Source organism: Lontra canadensis, unplaced genomic scaffold, assembly GCF_010015895.1.
Source record: "Lontra canadensis isolate GAN:19392208 unplaced genomic scaffold, GSC_riverotter_1.0 scaffold28, whole genome shotgun sequence".
NCBI classification, from domain to species: domain Eukaryota; kingdom Metazoa; phylum Chordata; class Mammalia; order Carnivora; family Mustelidae; genus Lontra; species Lontra canadensis.
In genome coordinates, this window is record NW_022631022.1 from 1,156,357 (window position 1) to 1,177,047 (window position 20,691).

At 42.3% G+C, this 20,691-nt stretch overlaps 1 long non-coding RNA gene across 2 annotated transcripts; it reads left to right on the top strand.

Annotated features, from left to right (window-relative positions):
• Positions 1–32: 32 nt before the first annotated feature.
• Positions 33–20,087, top strand: LOC116871825. 2 transcript variants are annotated; one of them, XR_004383525.1, is made up of 3 exons: positions 33–309; positions 2,887–2,947; positions 19,398–20,087. It is a non-coding gene; the product is annotated as an uncharacterized LOC116871825 (long non-coding RNA). The 2 variants fall into 2 exon arrangements; XR_004383526.1 differs by lacking the exon at positions 19,398–20,087 and adding an exon at positions 3,066–3,112.
• The last annotated feature ends 604 nt before the right edge of the window (positions 20,088–20,691 follow it).

Below are 20,691 nucleotides of genomic sequence, written 5' to 3' on the forward strand. Positions count from 1 at the left end.
GAACGCTTCCGCGGCAGCAGCCCCCGAATTCGGGGAGGGCAGGAAGGCGCGCCTCCGCAGACTGGGCCGGGAGGGGGAGGGTGCGAGCGGGAGGAACGGTTAAGCCGGGTGTCTCCTCCAAAGCTGCCCGGCCGGCAAACGAGGGCATGGTGAAGAAAGGTTCTACTGCGCGAAGTTAGCCTACCCCCTTTTCGGGCCTGAATGTCCTCATTGCCCTTGACGCCTGGACCGTCTTCCTCGTCCCACACGGCCTGGGGGCTCCCTAGCTTGGGAGGGGGCCACAGTCGGGGACCTGAGGCGATACCACAGGTGGACCAGGGATCTCGCTCCATTTTACCATAGACGGTGCGGGACTCCTCTGTGCCCTGACTGGGGACCCAGGGAGGGGGTTGCACGCACCCGACAGGGTCCATTTTAGGAAAAGGGCGGTGTCTCTGAGCCCCCGAGATGTAGGAGGACTTGGGGGCTGGCACCAGGCGCGGAGAAGGGATTGGAATTCGGGCCTATCCTCTCTGGAGAAAGGGGAATCAAGTGTGTGAGAAGGGGTGGGGGGCGCTACTCCCGCCATGGAAAGGGGCGAGGTGTCTGAAAGGAAGGCGAGGTCTGTATTCAGACAGACCAGGACTCTGATCCCCAGCCTTACAGAACCTCCCTTTCCTCACAGACCTCTCAAGATGGTTCAGGTTTGAAGAGCTCATTTATCTAACGAATACTAGAGATCTACTACGTGCCAGGCTCTGCTTGACCCCAGAGATTGGGTGATAGACAAGATAGACACGGCGCCTTCCCTTCTCGGGCTTGTGTTGTGAGGAAAACAGACAGTAAAGAAGTGAGCAAATGATAAGACCAGCCGGGGTGAGTTCGTATCATTACCATTTGCTGCGAGGCCAATAGAGGGAGGGTGGGTTCGCTACTTAGAGTGGGGAGGTAAGAAGAACAAAGGGTATTCTAGGCAAGGGGAATAGCCAGTACCAAAGCCCTAAGGAGGTCACAGTCTTGGCGGGCTCAGAAACCAAGGTCAGTGTGGTTGCCGCAGAATGGGCGGTAGGAGGAATGATGGGAGGCGAAGTCAGCAGGGTGTAGGTCACCCTCCCGCCCAGTAACCCTTGGTGAAGTGTTTAACTTCTACTCCTAAGTGCGATGGGGGCGTTTGAAGAGTTTTCGACAGGAAACTGACAAGATAACAATTTACATTTTTTAAAATATCGCTCTGGCTGCTATGTGGAGAATAAACTAGGAGGCAAGTGTAGAAGCAGGAAGCCTATTTAGGAAGAAAGGTCTTGGACTAGGATGGTAGAAGGCAGGGGTGATGAAGCTCCTGGGACAGTCAGAAAATGTGCAAGCTCAATAGGGAAGTTTTCCTCTCTCCCATTTAACCCCAGAGGACAATATATACCACAAAGAAAGAACAAATACGTGTATTTGGCCCCAAGAGACCAGGCTGGGCTCAACAAGTTGACATAAATTATTTCATTTGACTCCCACCCCACCCCACCCCACCCCCAATCCTAGTTGGTGAAGGCCTCCCCTCAGTTACAGAGCAATTGGTGGGGTTTGGCCACTTCTCAAAAAAAACTGTCCTTTTATTGGGCAGCACGACTTCACCTCTTGGCAGATCCCTACACAAACATTGTTTTCCCCCCTTAAGATATTAAACAAAAACAATGTTGAAAATGGGGGCTGAAGATGAAGTTCTGTTGATGGAAAAGAGAGGAAGGCTGGTAGGTTTCATTCTGGGGCTATCAGAATTGGCAAAATATCCAGTTCCTGACAGGCTTTTTGGCCTCTGGGGACTTTGCAGGGACACATTTAGATGTGTGACCAGGGCCTCCCTTCTAACTGGTTTCTTTCCCTAGCTCTGTAGAGCAACCAGGCTCCCCATCCCTTCTCACCCCTGTGCCCAGCCTGTTGCCCTGTGTCTTTTTTTTTCCCCCCACCTAACTTTTTGAAGAAGGTGATCCAGACACAGGCTCTTTCTTCCCTTCAGTTTGTTTTCTGAGGGAGACCTGATTGAGCCAGCTATTCATCATTGAATAAGAGACTTCCTTCTTCCTCCTCTCACTCTTGCAAGATAAACTAGGGTTCACGCTAACATTGACACCTCAATTTGGTGGTGTAAGTGGGTGGTTGCTGGGAGGGGTGACTGGACCAAGAGTCATTCATGTGAGAGAGGGGCTCGAAACTTGCAATGTGTGACCTCCTCCCCCAGATAGGAATATGCTTCTGCTCCAGCAGTCCGAGGTCAGGAGTCTTAGGCTGCTCTTTTCTTCTATATTTATCATAGTTGCCTACTATAGGGTTCTGGCCTCCCTTGGTTACTCAGTAGACATTGGCCAACCAGACTTATCTGGTTGCTTCTATTTACCTGGGCTTGGAAGATGACATTTCTGTGGTCAGGTTGTGCAAATCTGGAGAGAGGATGTGTAAACAGGACATAGCTCCTTTCCCAAAGGCCAGAGCCCAGAAATAGCTCCTTGTGCTCCTGACCTATCCCCCACACCTGTGACAAGAAGCTACTGAGCAACTGAACAATAGGAAGATAGAAGTGCAACTAGTAATATCCCGATGGAGGTCAATTTGCTGGTGACAATAAACTGCAACCTTCCACCTGGACCAAAGACAGGACTGACCTCCAGCACTTCAACTCGTGGGGATTGGGAGGAGGCCTACGAGCAGGATGAACTATACCTTCCTTCCATGGAGCAGTCCTTTCCCCTAAGCCAGGCTGGCCAGGCCTGATAGCTCTGAGTCAGAGGAGTTTCTCAGATTTTGTATTAAGGATGACCCTTGGCACTGAATTCATCTGGGTTGGACTCCCTGCTCCATGGGCTAGCTGTGGCCTCAGACAAGTTTCTACGATGGAGCTAAGAAATACTTTCCTTGCAGGGCTGGCGTGATGGCAACATGCAAGCTCCGTCACCCAGCTTGGTCCTGCAAAGGAGTATGGGTAAGTACACATTTGCATTCATTTCACTTCTCCTAGTCCCCACCCAACAGTCATCCTCCAATCCTGCCATTAGTCTGTTCAAGAAAAGACTTCTCGTCCATCTGCATTTTCCCTGCAGGAATGTGTCTGCTTGTGAGAATGGAAAGTAAATCCACAGTATGCAAAGGAGTGAGGAGGCTAATTAACAACGGTTCAGAAATGCCAACAGAACTGCAGAAACCACTGCTGACCCTTCTGTATTAGCCCAGAGGACTGGTGGCCCATTGGCCTTTATCTCCTCGTCCTCCCACTCCTTACCTTTCCTGAACAGCAGAGCTGATGATTCTCGGAAACAAATCCTAAGGTGGGAAAGCGGGGAGCCAGTCCGTGTTCTTCTGTAATCCAGTTCACCTCCAGCAGATTTCGATTTACCAGGAGCAGATTGCAGTAGTCGTATGTGTCTGCTTTCCTTCTAACCCCATTCCTCCCTGAATCAGGACACCAGTCAGTCTTCCTGGGACAATAATAACAAATAGCAATGGCTAGCTCTTCTCCAGTGCTTACTGTGTGCCATGCATCAGAGTAAACACTTGAAACAAATGAGCATGTCAGTTTTGCATGAGCCTCTGAAGACTCACCATTATTGTTCCCATTCTTCAGATGAGGAAACTGAGATACAGCTGTTGTGTAGCTTGGCAGTGGCCTCCTAATCAGAATGTCGTAGAACGACAGGATTTGAACTCAGGCTGTCTCACCCCCATCCTTGGCCCTGCTATCAGCCTTCTGTGCCTTCATTTATCCCCCTCTGAGTGGCCCCACCCGCCGGCTTGCTCTCTGCAGGTCCCCAAGGCTCTCTCTGGTCCTGATCACCACGTCACCTGGGCCAGCATGCCCATGGGCTAATCTGATCAGCCATCCTGAGCTAATGGGGGAGAACTCTAGGGAACCTTCCCCACCACCACCCCATAACACTCCCCCACCCCTGGACATTTTTATTCCTACTTAGCATGAGTCCAAGTCCAAAGCAAAGCCATCTCATCCTAGAGATAGTCCTTGGTCTTGCCCTGGGCTTTGTACCACTTTGGGGGTTTTTTGTCTTTTTTTTTTTTTTAAGATTTTATCTATTTATGAGAGAGAGAGAGAGAGAGAGGAGTGAGTGACAGAACATGAGTAGAGGGAGGCAGAGGGAAAGGCAGATTCCCCACTGAGTAGGGAGCCGGACACAGGGCTCCATCCCAGGACCCCGGGATCATGACCTGAGCTGAAGGCAGACGCTTAACCAACTGAGCCACCACCCAGGCATCCTTTCATATGACTTTATAACTCTCTAGGGACTCTTCTTTCTAATGAGAAGCTGTGTCTATACAGCGCTTTGTAATCTACAAAGAACTTTCTGATCTACCTGATCCACCTCCTAGGTTCCTTAACCACCTTCCGTGAGCGGGGCGGCCCAGAGCATAGTGCTTTAGTGGCCAAGCTCTGGAACCCACAGCCAGCATCCCAGCTCTGCCACTTGCTAGCTGTGGGAGGTGGGATGAGCTGCTTATTAACTTCTCCATATCTGTTTCCTCATCTGCGAAATGGGCATAATAATAGGGCCTCTCCTGTCTGGCTGTTGTGAGGGTTGAAGGATATAAACACACTCAAACAGGGCCTGGGAACCCAGTAACTGTTGCCTATTGTTCTCTCACTGGTTCTTCCTCCAAACTCTATGGGAATAAACAAAGCAAGTCTGTTCTTGTCCTCAGTAAAAAATGAGTTGAAACCAGATAATCTCTTAGCTCCGATTCTACATGAATCATATTTATTTATGGACACTTCCTAGCTCTTCTATACTGTAACAAACTCGCCAAGGCCCAGCCTTTCCTGGAGGGCCTTGTATACCATGTTGCAGGTCAATGTTAGCACATAACGACAGTCCCCGCCTCATCCAGGCATGGGGACACACGGATGAGAAGTTCCTGAATAGCATTTAGCGTCATGACTGGCACTAAGTGAGCTGCTAATAAATCATAGTTATTGTTGTTGACTCATCTTACAGTGAGGCTCCCAAACGTGGTTGTTAAACGCAGACTCTAGAGCCACACTACTTGGGTTCATCCTGGTACTGACCCTGCGAGGCCTTGGGCAAGTGAATCAACCCACCCGGCTGCAGTTTCCCCGTCTCTAAGATGGACATGATGATAACAGCAAGTGCCCAGTACGGTGGCTGCGTAGATCAAATGAGTTAATATAAGAAAGGCCTCTAGAACTGTGCCTGTTGTGTGCCTGGTGCATGTGAGTGCTTTTGTCACCATTTACAGATGTTGAGACCCAGGCTCTTGGACACTGAGTGATGGTTCCAAGCAGTGGTGGAGTTGGGATCCAAATCTAACCACGTCGGCCTAATTCCAGAGCCTCAATCCTAGTATTAGGATAGGTTGCTGCCCCCAGAGGACCTATATACATTTCCTTAACAGTGGAGATGTCAGGAGCACTAGACAGTGAATTGGCACCAGAAGCTCGGGGTGAGGGAGACCACAAGATGCTCTCAAATCCTCTCACAGAAAAAGCAGATTTTTCCTCACCTGCATCCAGCCAAATGGCTTCAGCATTCCTTTGGGGCCACAGCCCAGAAGCCTATAACCATGGCGCCACCCACACCTGCCCTCTAGCCTGGAATCTGCAGCAAAACCCTCATTATGCACTTTGATGTCACACTCAAAACTGAGCCCCGGCTCTTCAAGCCAGACAGGCCCCAGCCTTGGGGCTTTTTCCATTTCTGAGGCAAGATTGAGCCCAGGAGACAAGACCAGACAGCCCTCCTTCCGAGGAAGGAGGCCTGGATGGTGCATGGAGGAGAAAAACAAACAGGAGTGAGAGACAGGCGGCAGGGGGAGGGAAGCAGGAGGAATCAGAGGGAGCCAGCCTGCTGTAGAGCCGCACAAAACATAGCCCGCCCACTGACCAATTTTTCTTCCTTGCAGTCAAATTTATTGATTTAAACGTGAATCCAACTGTGCTTCTCGATTTCCAGAAAAACACTAATATCATTACACATTTATGTAGCACAATTTGATTGTCAAAGCACTTTCACACAAATAACCTTAATTTTGTGTTGCTTTTTAAAATAATTTGCTTCTCAAGATGCCTGGGTGGCTCAGATGGTTAAGCGCCTGCCTTTGACTCAGGTCATGATCTCCAAGTCCTGGGATCAAGCCCCACATGAAGCCCACATGGAGCCCCCAAAACAGTCTCCCAGATCTGTGGCGAGTCTTCTTCCCCTTTTCCCCCAACTTGTGCACACATGCTCTCTCTCTCTCTCAGATGAAGAAATAAAATCTTAAAAAATAACAAAATAAATTAAAAAATAAAATTATTTGCTTCTTTTATTACAAAGCATCATATGTTTATTGAGAAATACAAGGGGAAATTTATTAACGTGAATTAAAAAATTTCTAATATATATATACGTATCATACCACTAACAATAACATTTTCAGTAAATTTCCAACTAGTTTTTTTTCTAAGCCTATATACATGTATATAATTCATTAAACAGAATTGGAAGCACCTCACAGAGTTTTGCATTTTTTTCCACCAACATAAAATCACCGACATTTCTTTTTTTAAGATTTTATTTATCTGACAAAGAGAAAGAGCACAAGAAGGGGGAGAGGCAGTTAGAGGGAGCCTGATGTGAGACTCCATTCCAGGACCCCAGGATCATGACCCAAGTGGAATGCAGACATTTAACCAACGGAGCCACCCAGGCACCCCAAATCATGGGCATCTTTTTTTTTTTTTTAAAGATTTTATTTATTTGTCAGGGACAGAGGGAGAGAGAGTGAGCGAGTACAGGCAGACAGAGAGGCAGGCAGAGGCAGAGGGAGAAGCAGGTTCCCTGCTGAGCAAGGAGCCCGATGTGGGACTCGATCCCAGGACGCTGGGATCATGACCTGAGCCGAAGGCAGCCGCTTAACCAACTGAGCCACCCAGGTGTCCCATGGGCATCTTTTAATGTCACAAAATATTCTGCTCTGATGATTCATAATGACAGCATTTATCAGTATAGACATGCCACAATTTCTGCAATTACTGGACATTCAAGATGTTTACAAAACTGCAACGATTAGAATACTGCCACGAACATCTTTTCAGTTGCATTTTTGTCTGTACATCTGATTACATCTAATAATAATTAATTTCTAGTAATGGATTTGCTAGTTCAAAGGATTTGAATGTTTTTGAGCACATAGAACCAAAGTTAATCTCCAGAAACATATTTAGTTTATACTCCCACAGGCAACGTGTGAGAGTACATCTCTCAGTCTCTGTTTTGAGCCAGTCAGACACTGAGTTAGGTGACAAGTTTCTCACATTACAGTTGAGGAAAACTGGATGCAAAATGTTTAAGTAACTAGTGGGGCCTTCATGTAGCTGAGACCAAAATTCTGGTCTCCTGGATTTGGCACCAGGGCCCTTCCCACTCTGCCTTCTTGACAAGGAGAGCTCTGAACAGGTTTTCCTGAGTAATGGAGTTATATAACATTTTATTTTCTCATCAATACTTGGTGAAAATATTTTTTTAAATCTTCCATTTCTTGACCTTATTTGTGCCACGGACTCCTTTGGCAATCTGGCTAAGCCTACCAACCCCTTCTCAGAATAATGCATTTATATGCATATGTTAATTAAAATAACAAAGGAAACCAGTGATATTAAAATATAAAAGCACAATGATGAAGGCACCTGAGTGGCTCAGTCAGTTAAGCGTCTGCCTTTGGCTCAGGTCATGATCCCAGAGTCTTGGGATCAGCCTCACATCATTCATGGGGCTCCCTGCTCACTGGGAAGTCAGCTTCTCCCCCTCCCCTCTCCACTCCTGTGCATGCTCCTTCTCTCTCTCACTGCAAAAGTAAATAAATAAAATCTTAAAAAAAAAAAGGTGATGATATGATAAAGTATCTGCTCCTTTAAAAACGCATTCAGAGCAAGGTCTAGTACTACATGTTGGAGAGGCAGTCCACATGGGTCCTGATTGTTCCTGTACACTTTTGCCGAGTGTGCCAGACTGCACGGCTTCTCCATTGCTTGAAACTGAGCAGCATCAGTAGCTAAACACTTCGGCAACCAGACTAGCTTATTTGCTGCTTCCCTACATTTGTTGCTTGCTCAAAAAGTACGCCAGCCCTGAGCCCTAAATTCCTGTCTTCTAACAAAATCTGCTACCTGTGTCCTTGTGACCTGCCCCACCCCTCACCCACCATCCCTGTGGAAATAGAAATTAGGGAAACCGCACAAATACATTGATACTCTGGATACCCCTTTTTGCTGTGAATAATAAAGTCTGTCATCTCGAACTCAGGAGTTCTGTGTCTTCTGTCATGATCCACGAAACTGGCAAGCTGACTTGTTAGCTTGCAGGTTGGGTAAAATCTCAGAGCCTTCACAGCTCTGACTTTGCATTAATTTTAAAATAGTGGTGAACATAAATGATGTTTTGAGATAGATACGATAGCTCTAATATAGATTGAAAATACCTGTAATTTTTATTGGTGACAAGTGGTCATAATTTTTATGGGTGACATGGCCACAGTCACTGTGGTTTTGCTTATATTCCTAGTTGAAGGAAATGTTCAATTTCAGTTATAGGTTTAGGAAAACAAATGTCAGTTTTTTTTTCTTATTTGAATTCACAGATCTTGTCCACTCCCAACTCCCCCAAAGAACACCCGCCAAACCTGTTAATCAAGCAACATAATTCTATTAGATATTTACTGCAGCAAGGGAGAATAACACCTTGATAGAGATTGGTAGTGTCTCAGAAAAGAGATTTCAAGAAAGGACATATATAGGATTTGGGGGTCTGGGCTCAAGTGGTTTAAAGTGGTTTTCCAAAGCAAGAAATTGATGGGGATTGGGCACAGTCTGGGAAAAGTAAGACAGTTTAGGATTCATAGACTCAGAGAAGCAAGGGTCTTGAAACAAGTCTTGATAAATAAACTTTGTCATAATGGTTAGTTCTTTGCCTCTGTGTGTGGTCAGTGGTCTTGATAGGAAAGCAGTCATCTGTCGTGTCCAGATGAGCAAACTATTTGCCCAGATAAATTAATTTCTTGAGCTAGCAATTAATCTATTTATCTTCCTAGGCAAGAATTTTCTGGAACAGTTGTGTCATGTTGATATGGGTGGTGTCAGTTCTTACTCAACAAGACCAGCTTCTTAGCCCGAAATCCCCTTTCTCAAAAAAATGGAGGCCTGCCTACTTCTGCCTATTTTTGCCATCTGTCCCTTCCATACTGTGAGTTTACCAGGGGTAAAGGCTAAATCTTCTCCTCCCAGATGTCGGGTTAGTTTGTTTTCTACATATTTATATTCAAAATGTATAATATATGCTATTTGTAATATTTGCCTTTGTTGATATTGCCTGCTTAAAAAAAAAAACACCTTAATATTATATCTTAATTTCCCATCATATTACACAATCTTTTTTTTTTTTTAAGATTTTATTTATTTATTTTGCAGAGAGAGAAATAGTGAGAGAGGGAGCACAAGCAGGGGGAGAGGGAGAGGGGAAACAGGCTCCTCACCAAGCAGGGAGCCCAACGTGGGGCTTGATCCCAGGACTCTGGGATCATGAAATGAGCCGAAGGCAGATGCTTAACAACTGAGCCACCCAGGCAACCCCATATTACACAATCTTTATAAAAACAATTCCAGTGGATTTGTTATAGAATATTGGGTTGTCGAAAAAATATCCTTTGCTAGATTCCAAGAAGTAGAATTACTAAGATAAAATGTATAAAACTGTTTAGAACCTTGATCAACAATTACGAATTGCTTTCTTAAATAATTTTACCAATTTACATGCCTTCTAGCCCAGCATGAGGGCCCTGTTTTACCAAACTCTTTGTAACACTGGATATTAATATTTTTATTTGCTAAATTGATAGTATAACTAATATCTCATTGGTATATGGATATATATTTGTTTGAGTCCTAAAAATGTTGGATTTTTTCATATATTTGTTTCCTATTTTATTTACTTTTTGAAATTATGCATTGTTTTCCTTTCTTTTTGAAATTGGAACTCAGATGCCGAGAATTCATAAATAACACTCCTTGGTCCATAATTTATTGTTGTCACAGGTTGGTACAAAGGCTCTCTCAAAATTTTTACTTTTTTCTCCCTTCTTCCCTGATATATATATATATTATATATATATATAATATATATATATATATATAATATATATATATATATGCAAAAGAAACTATACAAAAGAGTAACTACTGTGTGATTCCATTATGTGAAGTTCAAAAGAAAACAAAACTTATCTTTGATGATAGAACTTAGAAGAGAGGTTACCTTTTACAGGGGTTATTTATTGTCTGGCAGAAGACAGGAAGTTTCTAGCATTTTACAAATGTTTTATTCTTAACTTAACTTGGATGATGATTACATGGAGACCCTCATTTCTAAAATCGGTTGAGTTTAATGTTTATGTGCTTTACTGAAGTGTTTACCCAAAAAGCTGCAATAGAATATCTTTTTTCATTCATGGGAAATATTTACTTGGTGAGGAGGTACTGAGTTACTTGCTTTTTCATATATATGTAATACTTGAATAATTTTTCTTTTTCTTTTTCAAATTTTTTAAAAGACTTTATTTATTTATTTGACAGAGAGAGAGAGACATAGCAAAGAGAGGAAACACAAGCAAGGGAACAAGAGGGAGAAGCAGGTTTCCCGTGGAGCTGGGAGCCTGATGTGGGGCTTGATCCCAGGACCCTGGGATCATGACCTGAGCGGAAGGCAATCCCTTAACAACTGAGCCACCTAGGTGTCCCTAATTTTTTTTTTTAATACCCTCCTATTGGGGCACCTGGCTGGCTCAACTGGTAGAGCGTGTAACTCTTGATTTCCAGGTTGTGAGTTCCAGCTCCATGTTGGGCAGAGAGATTAGTTAAAAGCAAAAACAAAAACAGAAAACCTTCTATTGACCCTCCTAGCTATTCTTTTTCCTTTTTGCTCCTTTTTTTACATTAAAATTGCTACAAAGAGCTATTTGTACCTATTATTCCTAACTACTCTCTTTTCATTCTCTTTTCAAATAAACTCTTTTGTTTGGAAAAATTCCAGCATGAACAAAAGTACAGAGAATTGTAGGGTATGCATCACACAAATTCAACAGTCATCAGCTCATAGTCAGTCTTGGTTCATCCGCACTCCATCCCACACACACTCCCACTGTGTTATTCTGAAGCAAATCTCTGACGTTGTATCATTTCATCAATAATTATTTTAGTAGATCTTTAAAAGATAAGATTTTTTTAACCTATCCATGATGCCACAAAGCTACAAAACAATATCCTAATATCTAAAATGTTATGATAAAAGAGCATAATACCATAGTACCTTCAAATTGACAATGATTCCTTAATATAATTAAATATCAAATTGGGGTTCAAATTCCCAATCGTCTTACAAATAATAACACATATTTTTTGTTTGAATCAGAATATAAAGAGGCCCATATGTTACATTTGGTTGCTATGAACCTTAAATTTACTTTTTTTTTAAGATTGTATTAATTTATTTGAGAGAAAGAGCACAAGCAGCAGGAGCAGAAGGCCGAGGGAGAGGGAGAAACAGACTCCCCACTGAGCAAGGAGCCCAACACAAGACTTGATCCCAGGACTCTGGGATCATGACCTTAGTCCAAGACAGCCACTTAACTGACTGAGCCACCCAGGCACCCCACCTTGAATTTATTTAATTTAAAGATTCCTCCTCCCTCCTCCTTTTTCTTTTTTTCCTTTTAATTTATTTATTGAAGAAACTAGGTCACTTGAGTTTCCTACAGTCTGGATTTTGCTGATCCCATCCCCTTGATATATTGCTCAACGTGTTCTTACCCTGATTTTTTCTGTAACTTGGTAGTTGGCAATTAATCCTGGTGACTTGATCAGACTCAAGTTTAGATGTCAGGGAAGTATAGTTCAGAGACAGCGTAATGATCTCCTGTCAGGGGCCACAGGATATCTAGCTGTCTCTTTCTTACTTTGTCTCTCTTTTGTGATCATTGGTGATCACTGTCCACCGCTCTTTTCAGTGGTTCCATCATTCCTTCTCCACTTAACAATGAGAATATTTTTATAAAGAGAAAATTCCTCCCATCAACTATCTGGCTATCCTGATATACGATATAAAGTGTTGACGTAGCAAAGACAGGTCACGCTCGACTCCTGCCTTTTGTTTTCATTTGCTTGTTTTCAAACTAGTGAATTATTTCCCTAGCACCCTCCAGAAATGAACTTTGAAAATTTGGGAGTTTTTGTGGTATCCTTCCAAACTCATGGATCTCAACATATTTTACATGTTTCCACTCATTCTTACTGATGGAAATTCTATTTCTAATCTACTGTATTGTCAAAGATGGTTGACTGAAAACATACGGCGTTAGGTTGTTGTAAAATCGTTTAACCTCTATGGACAGGAGATTGGCAATCTTGAACAAATTATAAAGTGTACATTCCCTTTGACCCATTTACCTTTAGGAATGTATCCTACAGATACACTCACATGTGTGCAAAGTGGTTGTATACAAAGATATTAATTGCAATCTTGTTTATTTTAGCCAAATATTGGAAAAAGGTATTTGTAAACCCCTGTTCATAGCAGCGTTATTCAATAGCCAAAAGGGGGAAGTGACACAAATCTTCCTTGATGGGTGAATGGATAAAGAACATGGTATACACATACAATGGAAAATTGGTCAGTCTTAACAAGGAAGGACATTCTGACCCATGCCACAACATGCATGATCCTTAAGAACATTATGCTAACTGAAATAAACTATCGCAAAAGGAAAAATGTTACAGAGTTTCAGTCAAGCTTATAGAAACAGAAAGCAGAATGGTGGTTGCCAGGACTAGTGGGAGAAAGAAATGGAAGAAGGTTGGTGTTTCATGGGTATAGAGTTCCGGTTTTGCAGGGTGAAAAATTCTGGAGACTGGTTGCACCTTGCTCATTTGGGCAGCACATACACTAAAATCTGAGACTGGTCACACAGCAATATGAATATAGTTAATGTGACTGAACCGCACAGTTGAAATGGTGAAGATGGTACATCTTATGTGGTATGTATTAGACCACAATTACAAATTAAAAATGTTTCAACTGTTTGAAAATGTCAGGAATAACTTAAGATCTTCATTATTAGCATGAATTTTTACCAATCTCTGTAATGTGTAATGCCAGTTTTAAATGCAGATATCCCTAGTATTTAACCACAGGCGGAATCATAGAAATTCCACAATTTTCGTGGTTTGGCCTGTCTCCAGGGAGTGCCTAGAGCTGCAGAGGAGAGACAAACACAAGAAAGATTGAGGATGGTTGGAAGGAGGAAGACCCCGCCCATCTCTCCCCAAGCTCAGAGCCCTACCAGGGCACGCTTTCTTTTTCAGCTCAGATGGGCGTGCTGGTGGGTTGTGGCTCCTTCCAGCCGCTGAGGCCAGTGCTGCGCCCTGGCCGAGTCTGGAGACAGTCCGGCCAGGTGTCTCATCTTCCCAAGGGCGCACTGCCCCCACCAGGCAGACAGGCAACTCCCAGCGCGACCGTCACCTCCTCGTGGCGCCACTCACGCTCCGCCTCTGGATCTGAATAGGCGAGAGCAGCGCCAGGAAGGGATGGCTACCGCAGCACCCCATCCTGACCATCCCCACGAGGGCCCCCAGGACCCTTCCCCGGGCGGAAGGTGAAGACCTTAGCCATGAGGTTGGCTCTGGAGGCAGGGATCGCAAGCACTGGTAGTAACATCCGGAGCAGTGTTGTCCAATGGAATTAATAATATGAATCACATATGTAAGCCGTGCAGTATGTAATTTTAAAATTTCTAAGAAAGTGAAAAGAAACAGATGACATTAATATTAATAGTATATTTTATTTAACTTAATGTATCTAAAATAGTATCATTTCAACAGGTAATTAATACGAGTAATTATTAACAGATATTTACCTTTTTTTTTCATACTAAGTCTTCAAAATCCAAGGTGTATTTTACACTTAGGGCACATCTCACTGCAAGCGCTCAGTGCCACATGTGGCTTAGTGGCTAATGTATTGGGCCAGCGAGGCAGGTCTAGAGAATGAAAAGAGAAGTGGGTGACTGGGGTCCTGTTGCCACTTGCTGTCCTAACACTGGCTGCTGAAACAAGTCTCTGCCAACCTCAGGCAAGCACATCACATGAAAAAGCTATTGGGCATCATGATTTCTGTGAGTAATTTTGATGACTGTTGTGTCGCTATTTTAACAATTGTTACCAAGATTTAAATATTCCTGTATATATGATTACCAGGTCATGCAGATGTTTATTGAAGCGTAGTTCTAATGCTAGTGCTGAAAAACAATAGCCCCAGATCCATAAACACAAAAGAGGACGTGTCAGTTGCCACGAGGGAAACCAAGTAATAAACCTCACGCCCCATGCTGTTCGTTTAGGAACCACCACCTTGGGAAACACAGAAAAACTCTGAGAAATAAAAATCAACATTCCAGCAGATATACTTTTAAGTTTGCAAAATGGTTCCACAGCCAGGCCAGAAGAAAGGCAAAAAAACAAAGCCTGGCCCCCTGACTTAGAGACCCTAGTTGGTATAAAATGGGCACATCCGAGCTGCCCCATTGCCCCTGTGTACACTCAGAATTCCCCGCAGGCTCCTGGCACCTAGAAAGCAGCCCTTAAGCAGCATCTCCCTTCTGACCAGCCTTTTCCTTTTAGGAATGACTTTACTGACGGACTAGCCTGTCATGTAGTGGTGAACGAGGGTAACTACAGGCCGCTCTATAAAAAGCTTAATGCCTAGTGTCTGATACATCAAAAGAATAAATGCGCATAAAATAAACTCCCGGAAACCCACCACTCAATTTAAGAACTACGAAAACACTTTTTGGTACCTCCAACTGTGTGCCTTGTTCCTATCTTGTCCTGCCTCCTCACCACAGGGAACAGTAGGTTGAATTTTATGGTGCCCATTTTAAAAAATTTTTTTTTTTTTTGGTTAAGTTTGGGGTCTCTCAACAATTTATTTTCAATAATCTGGTTGGCTCGACACATGATCCTGCATGGTACATTCACAAACGTGGAGGAAAAAAATAAAATTTTTTTTTAAAATATGTAGCTTTATCATATGCGTAATCAACCTCAAACAAAATATTGTTTAGTTTACTTGCTGGAGCTTTACAATAAGTGTGGTATCGTAACAATGTCGTTTTCTGCAACCTACCTTTTTCAGGTTTATAAAAAAATTTATGTGGAAAATATTTGTTTTATTTTATATTTGAAAATATAAATGTTCTGATTATATTCGACCAGGTTGCGTGTGTAGCTGTAGTACATTCACTAGCTGAATGTGTAGGCTTTTTATTTATACGTTCTTCTCTCCATGGACATTCGGTAGCCTCCAATTTTTTGCTGTTTTGCTGTTGTAAACAGTCCTGTGACGAGTATTCTTAAGCACGCACAAGGATTTCTCCGTAATCTATTCTAGTTCAGTTTTAAGAAATATTGCAAAGTGTCTTTCAGTTATACCAATTCATGATTCTAATAATTTCAATGATCTGATTTGTAGATTCGTTTATTGCTTTCTATGTACACAGTTACAGTAGCTACAGCCAATGACAGCATTGTTTCCTTCTTTCTCCTATCTGTGCTACGCTTGCCTATGGAGCAGACACCTTTATCTTGTTCTGCTCTTAAAGGAATAGCGACTTTCAATGATTCGCCGTTAAGAATGTTGACTACTGAAGGCTTTTTTAAAAAAGATAACCCTTTAATGTTAGGAAGTTTCATTTTATTCCTGCTTTACTAAGGGCTTTTTTCATGATTGGATGTTGACTTTTACTGAATGCCTTTACTACTTCTGTTGAGATAATCATAGAACTTCTCCTTTAACCCGCTAATGTGAAGAGTTAATGTTACCGGGTTTTATGTTGAATCATCCTAATTTTTCTGGAATAAATCCAGCTTAGTCATGATGAATTGTCTTTATCATACACTGTTGGACTTGATTTGCTAATATTTTGTTTATAGCATTTCCGTCTATGTTCATGAGGGATTCTGGTCTGTTACTTTCTTTCTCGAAGAGTCTTGGCTCATTCTATTTCAAGCTTGTACTAATCTCATATGAGTTGGGGAGTATTGCTTCTTTTGATATTCTTTATAAGAGTTGGTATAAAATTAGAATAGAGGTGTTTGGGTGGCTCAGTTGGTTCAGTGTTAACTGTCCGACTCTTGATTTTGACTCAGGTCATGGTCTCAGGGCTATGAGATCCAGCCCTGTTCCCAGCTCCACGCTCAGCAGGTGGTCTGCTTGAGATTCTCTCCCTCCACCCTCCCCTACCACGCATGCACTCTAGCTCTCTCTCTCTCTCTCCCTAAAATAAGTAAATCTTAAAAATAAAGTAAAATAAAATAAAATTAATTTATCCTATGAAAACCTCCTAGGAATTGCCTAAAAACCAGTGAAGCTTGATTTTTTTTTTAAGCCACTGATTCAATTTCTGTAATACTATTGAAAACTCAGGCTTTCTTGTTATCGCTTTGACAAACTATATTTTTCTAAAAATGTTTCCCTTTCTAAAAAGCTTTAAAATTCACTGATGTAATGTTATCCGTGGTATGTTCACTGTATCTTTTTAACCCCTTCAGTATTTGCGGCTTTCTTCTGTTCTTTATCTCTATTACTCATGCATGCTATTACCCTCTTTCTTAATGACTCTTACCAGAGGGTCTATTTAATCCAGTGCCGGCTTGTTGGTCATCCCTATTGCACATTTGTTGCCCATGGCATTGGTTTATGCTCTCATCTTTACCTCTTCCTTATGCTCTGAGTTTCCGGTGGGGTTCTTCTTTCCTTTTTCCTTCTTTCCTTTCCCTCCACTCTGTTTTCCTCTAGCTCATTAATTTTCAGTCTTTTTTTTTTCCTAGTATAAGCATCAAAAGCTATAAATTTCCCTGTAATTACCATTTTTGCTGCATCCACTAGTTTGTTATGTAGAATTCTTATCACATCATGTAACTGTCTCTATACAGTGTTCAGTTTTTATTATGAGTTCTTACTTGACTCATAAATTATTTAGAAGTGCACTTTCTAATTAATTTCCAAAACTTGGGGAGGGTGTCCTTTTTCTTTCTGTTTCAGATTTCTAATTTAATTGCATAACTTGGATCTATGGCCATAGGTCATAAAAAGTGGTTTATGTAAACCATATTATTTGAAATTTGTTGAAACTAGCTTTATGACCTTTTATATGGTCAGTTTTTAGAAATGTTCATGTGTACTTGAAAATAAGGTCTATTCCTTGATGAATGGATGCAGAATAATTTGTAAACATCCAATAAATCAGGCTGGTTGACTCTATTATTTAAATCTTTCTTGAGGTGCCTGGGTGGCTCAGTGGGCTAAAGCCTCTGCCTTCAGCTCAGGTCATGATCCCAGGGTTCTGGGATTGAGCCCCGCATTGGGCTCTCTGCTCAGCAGGGAGCCTGCTTCCCCCTCTCCCTGCCTGCCTCCCTGCCTACTTGTGATCTCTCTTTCTGTCAAATAAATAAATTAAATATTTAAAAAAAATAAAAAATAAATCTTTCTTAACCTACCAATAATTGAAAGCATTGTACTAATAAAATATACATCCCCTATATTAGATTAGTCAATTTTTTTCTATAGTTCTGTAAATTTTTATTTTATATGTTTGAATGCTATTTCAGAAGGTACCTACAACTTTAGAACTATGGTATCTTCTTGATAAATTAAACCTTTTATCATGATAATGATAAGAGCCCTAATAATACTTTTTGCTTTGTAGTGTAGTTTGTCTCATATCTATATAATTACACCAGCTCTCTTTTAGTTAGCATGTCGCTGGTATATCTTTTTTCATCATTTTATTTTCATCCTCTCCGTATCCTTTTATTTTAGGTGTGTCTCAGGTTTTCGTCTGTTTATTTATTTATTCATTTATTTTTCTTTTCATGAGCTCTATGCCCAATGTGGGGCTTGAATTAATGACCCTGAGATCAAGAGTTGCATACTCCACTGACTGAGCCAGATAGGTGCCCCGATCCAGATGTTTTTTAAAAGAAAATGATTCCAACTCTGAGCACTCCCATAAAGTCAGTGGAGGAATTTTGATGCTGCTGCTGGCAAGAGAAAAAAACTGAGAAAGAAGTGATTCAAACTCGTGGCTGTATCCCAGAGACCTTGGGGGATCTGACAAAGGCTATAATTACCGAAAAAATATATCCTCAAATCATGTTGGGTACAGTTTCAGGTGGTTCAAAGACCCCTGATGCCCATTTGCCCACCCTAGCTAGCCATGGGGAGTAAGAATGTGACCAAAGAGAAATAAGGTCTCATACAAAATCTCAGCCCAACTTTTATAAAGAAGACAAAGCCATTGGGATTTTTTTCCCCAATGCTTTTCTAAAGACAAATAAAAGCATCTCTAATTAAATGTTCACTGTTCACCATTTTTAGCATATTAGCTTTAAATTATATCAAAGATCTAGTCGGGTTTTTCATGTTGCATAAAAAAATGTGCAGGGTGATAAGCCCCTTTGTGTAATTAATGCCTACACTGTCCTTATGCTTATTTCACAAAGACTGAGCATAGTTTCACTAATAAGTTATTATAAGAGTTTCTACTTGTAATAACTTTGCTTATATGAATGAGATTTTCGTCACTTCATTTATGCCAAGACCTTAACCAGGAACAAGCTCCCAACTCAAACAATTCCCTTATGGGGAAAACAGTTTTATGCAATGGTCAGCTTTTTTAGGAATGCCCCAGGTGAAAAGCTGGATTGTCTTGTTTCGTGCACATTAGTCTTGCCCCCACTCCCATCCCCTGGCTACCATTCAGGGCCCCCAGGAAAGAAATGGCATAGCAGAAAGACCTGGGAGTCCACTCTGACTTCTGCCAGGAAGCCTCAGGCAGATTAATTCCCATCTCCAAATTTTCATTTAATCATCTGTCCAAGAACAATGACAATATCCACAGAGTGCTTGGGCAAGGACAGTAAGGTTGCAAGAAACATTGATTCCCTGCACACTATCCTGGTGTGGCTCAACAAATGTTTATTGATGTAACTGAGAACTGGTTCTGGTTAATTGTCTAGCTAGGAAAAGGGATCCGGCTTTGTCTGCTGGGCCCATTTAGAATTATGACTTGCCTATTGTTCAATGGGGGATCCTGTATCCAAACAAATAAATAGTTAATTGAAAGCCAGGCAGCTAGGGCTTTTTGCTTTGGGTGGAAACTTAATTCCCAGACAATCCATACATTATGTATAAACTGCCTTGACCCGCTTCTGTGCTTGGCACTCAGGCCAGTGCCCAGCACAGCAAGATCATAGAAGGATAGGGGGGATGAGGGTGAGAGTAGGGGTCAGTGACCCAGTTTAGAGCTTCCCTCTCACTCTGCAGGGATGAAGAAACTCCCAGCCATCGGGGATGAACACAAACTTGATTCATCATGAGGACACACGATGGTCACCTCTGCTACAGTCCGGAAGGTAATCTTTCTGCTCCTACTGCCAGGCAGAGTGCAAACTACTTCCAGAAACACTGTGCGGTTTCTAATAAGGTGAAATATACACTCACTGTATGACCCAGCAATCCCATTTACCCAAGAGGTACTTATCTAAGAGAAATGAACCTTTGTCCACACAAGGACTTGTAGGTGAATGTTCTAGCAGCTTTATCATAATAGCCCCAAACTGGAAACAGCTCAGATGTCCTTCAACTGGACCATGAATTACAAATGGGTTCATCTAAGCAGGCGAATTCTGCTCTGTAATAAAAAGAACTGGACTCTTGATATATACAACAACACGAACGCCTCTCAAAAGCGTCATACTGAGTGAAAGAATCCAGATGGGAAAAGCTAGATGATTTGTATTTATATGGAATTTAAGAAAAAGCAAAACTATAATGGTGTGAAGAAGTTCCCTGGTTGGGCTGGGGAAAGTGGGAGGGAGTGACTAAAAGGGGCACAGGGGAATTTTCTGAGGTGATATGATTATTCTGTAACATGACTGTGGTGGTGGTTACATGAAAATATACACTTCTTCTGTCTTATTGAATTGTGCTTAAAATTAAAGAATTTCATTGTGTATAAATCGTACCTCAACAAAGCTGAATTTTTTTTTAAGATTTTTTTTTTTTAATTTGACAGATCACAAGTAGGCAGAGAGGCAGGCAGAGAGAGAGAGAGGAGGAGGAGGCAGGCTCCCTGCTGAGCAGAGAGCCCGATGAGGGACTCGATCCAAGGACCCTGAGATCATGACCCGAGCCGAAGGCAGAGGCTTTAACCACTGAGCCACCCAGGCACCCCTGAATTTTTTTTTTTTTTAATTATGTAACTTGCAGCTATCATGTTTGTCTCTCAGTAAAACCTAAGACTCGCGAAGCTTACTGGAGTTTGATCTCAGACTCATTTTTCAAGCAGGTCAATGGGCCTCCAAAGAATTCCCTAGGACCTCGTTCTGACCCTGTGGCAGCAAAGGCTGCTGCAGGCTTCTAGAACCAAGCTTACATGGTGCTTTCTGCTTCAGGAGTCCACAGGTTTAAAGCCCAGAAAGGAATTCGGGTCATTCCTATGATGTGGAACCACCTGGTGTGGCTCAAGGGGACCCCAAAGTCCTTCAGATGACCCCTAGGGGAGGATGGGGCTGAAGGAGAGAGATTGAATTCTCAAGCAGATTCCCTGCTAAGTAGG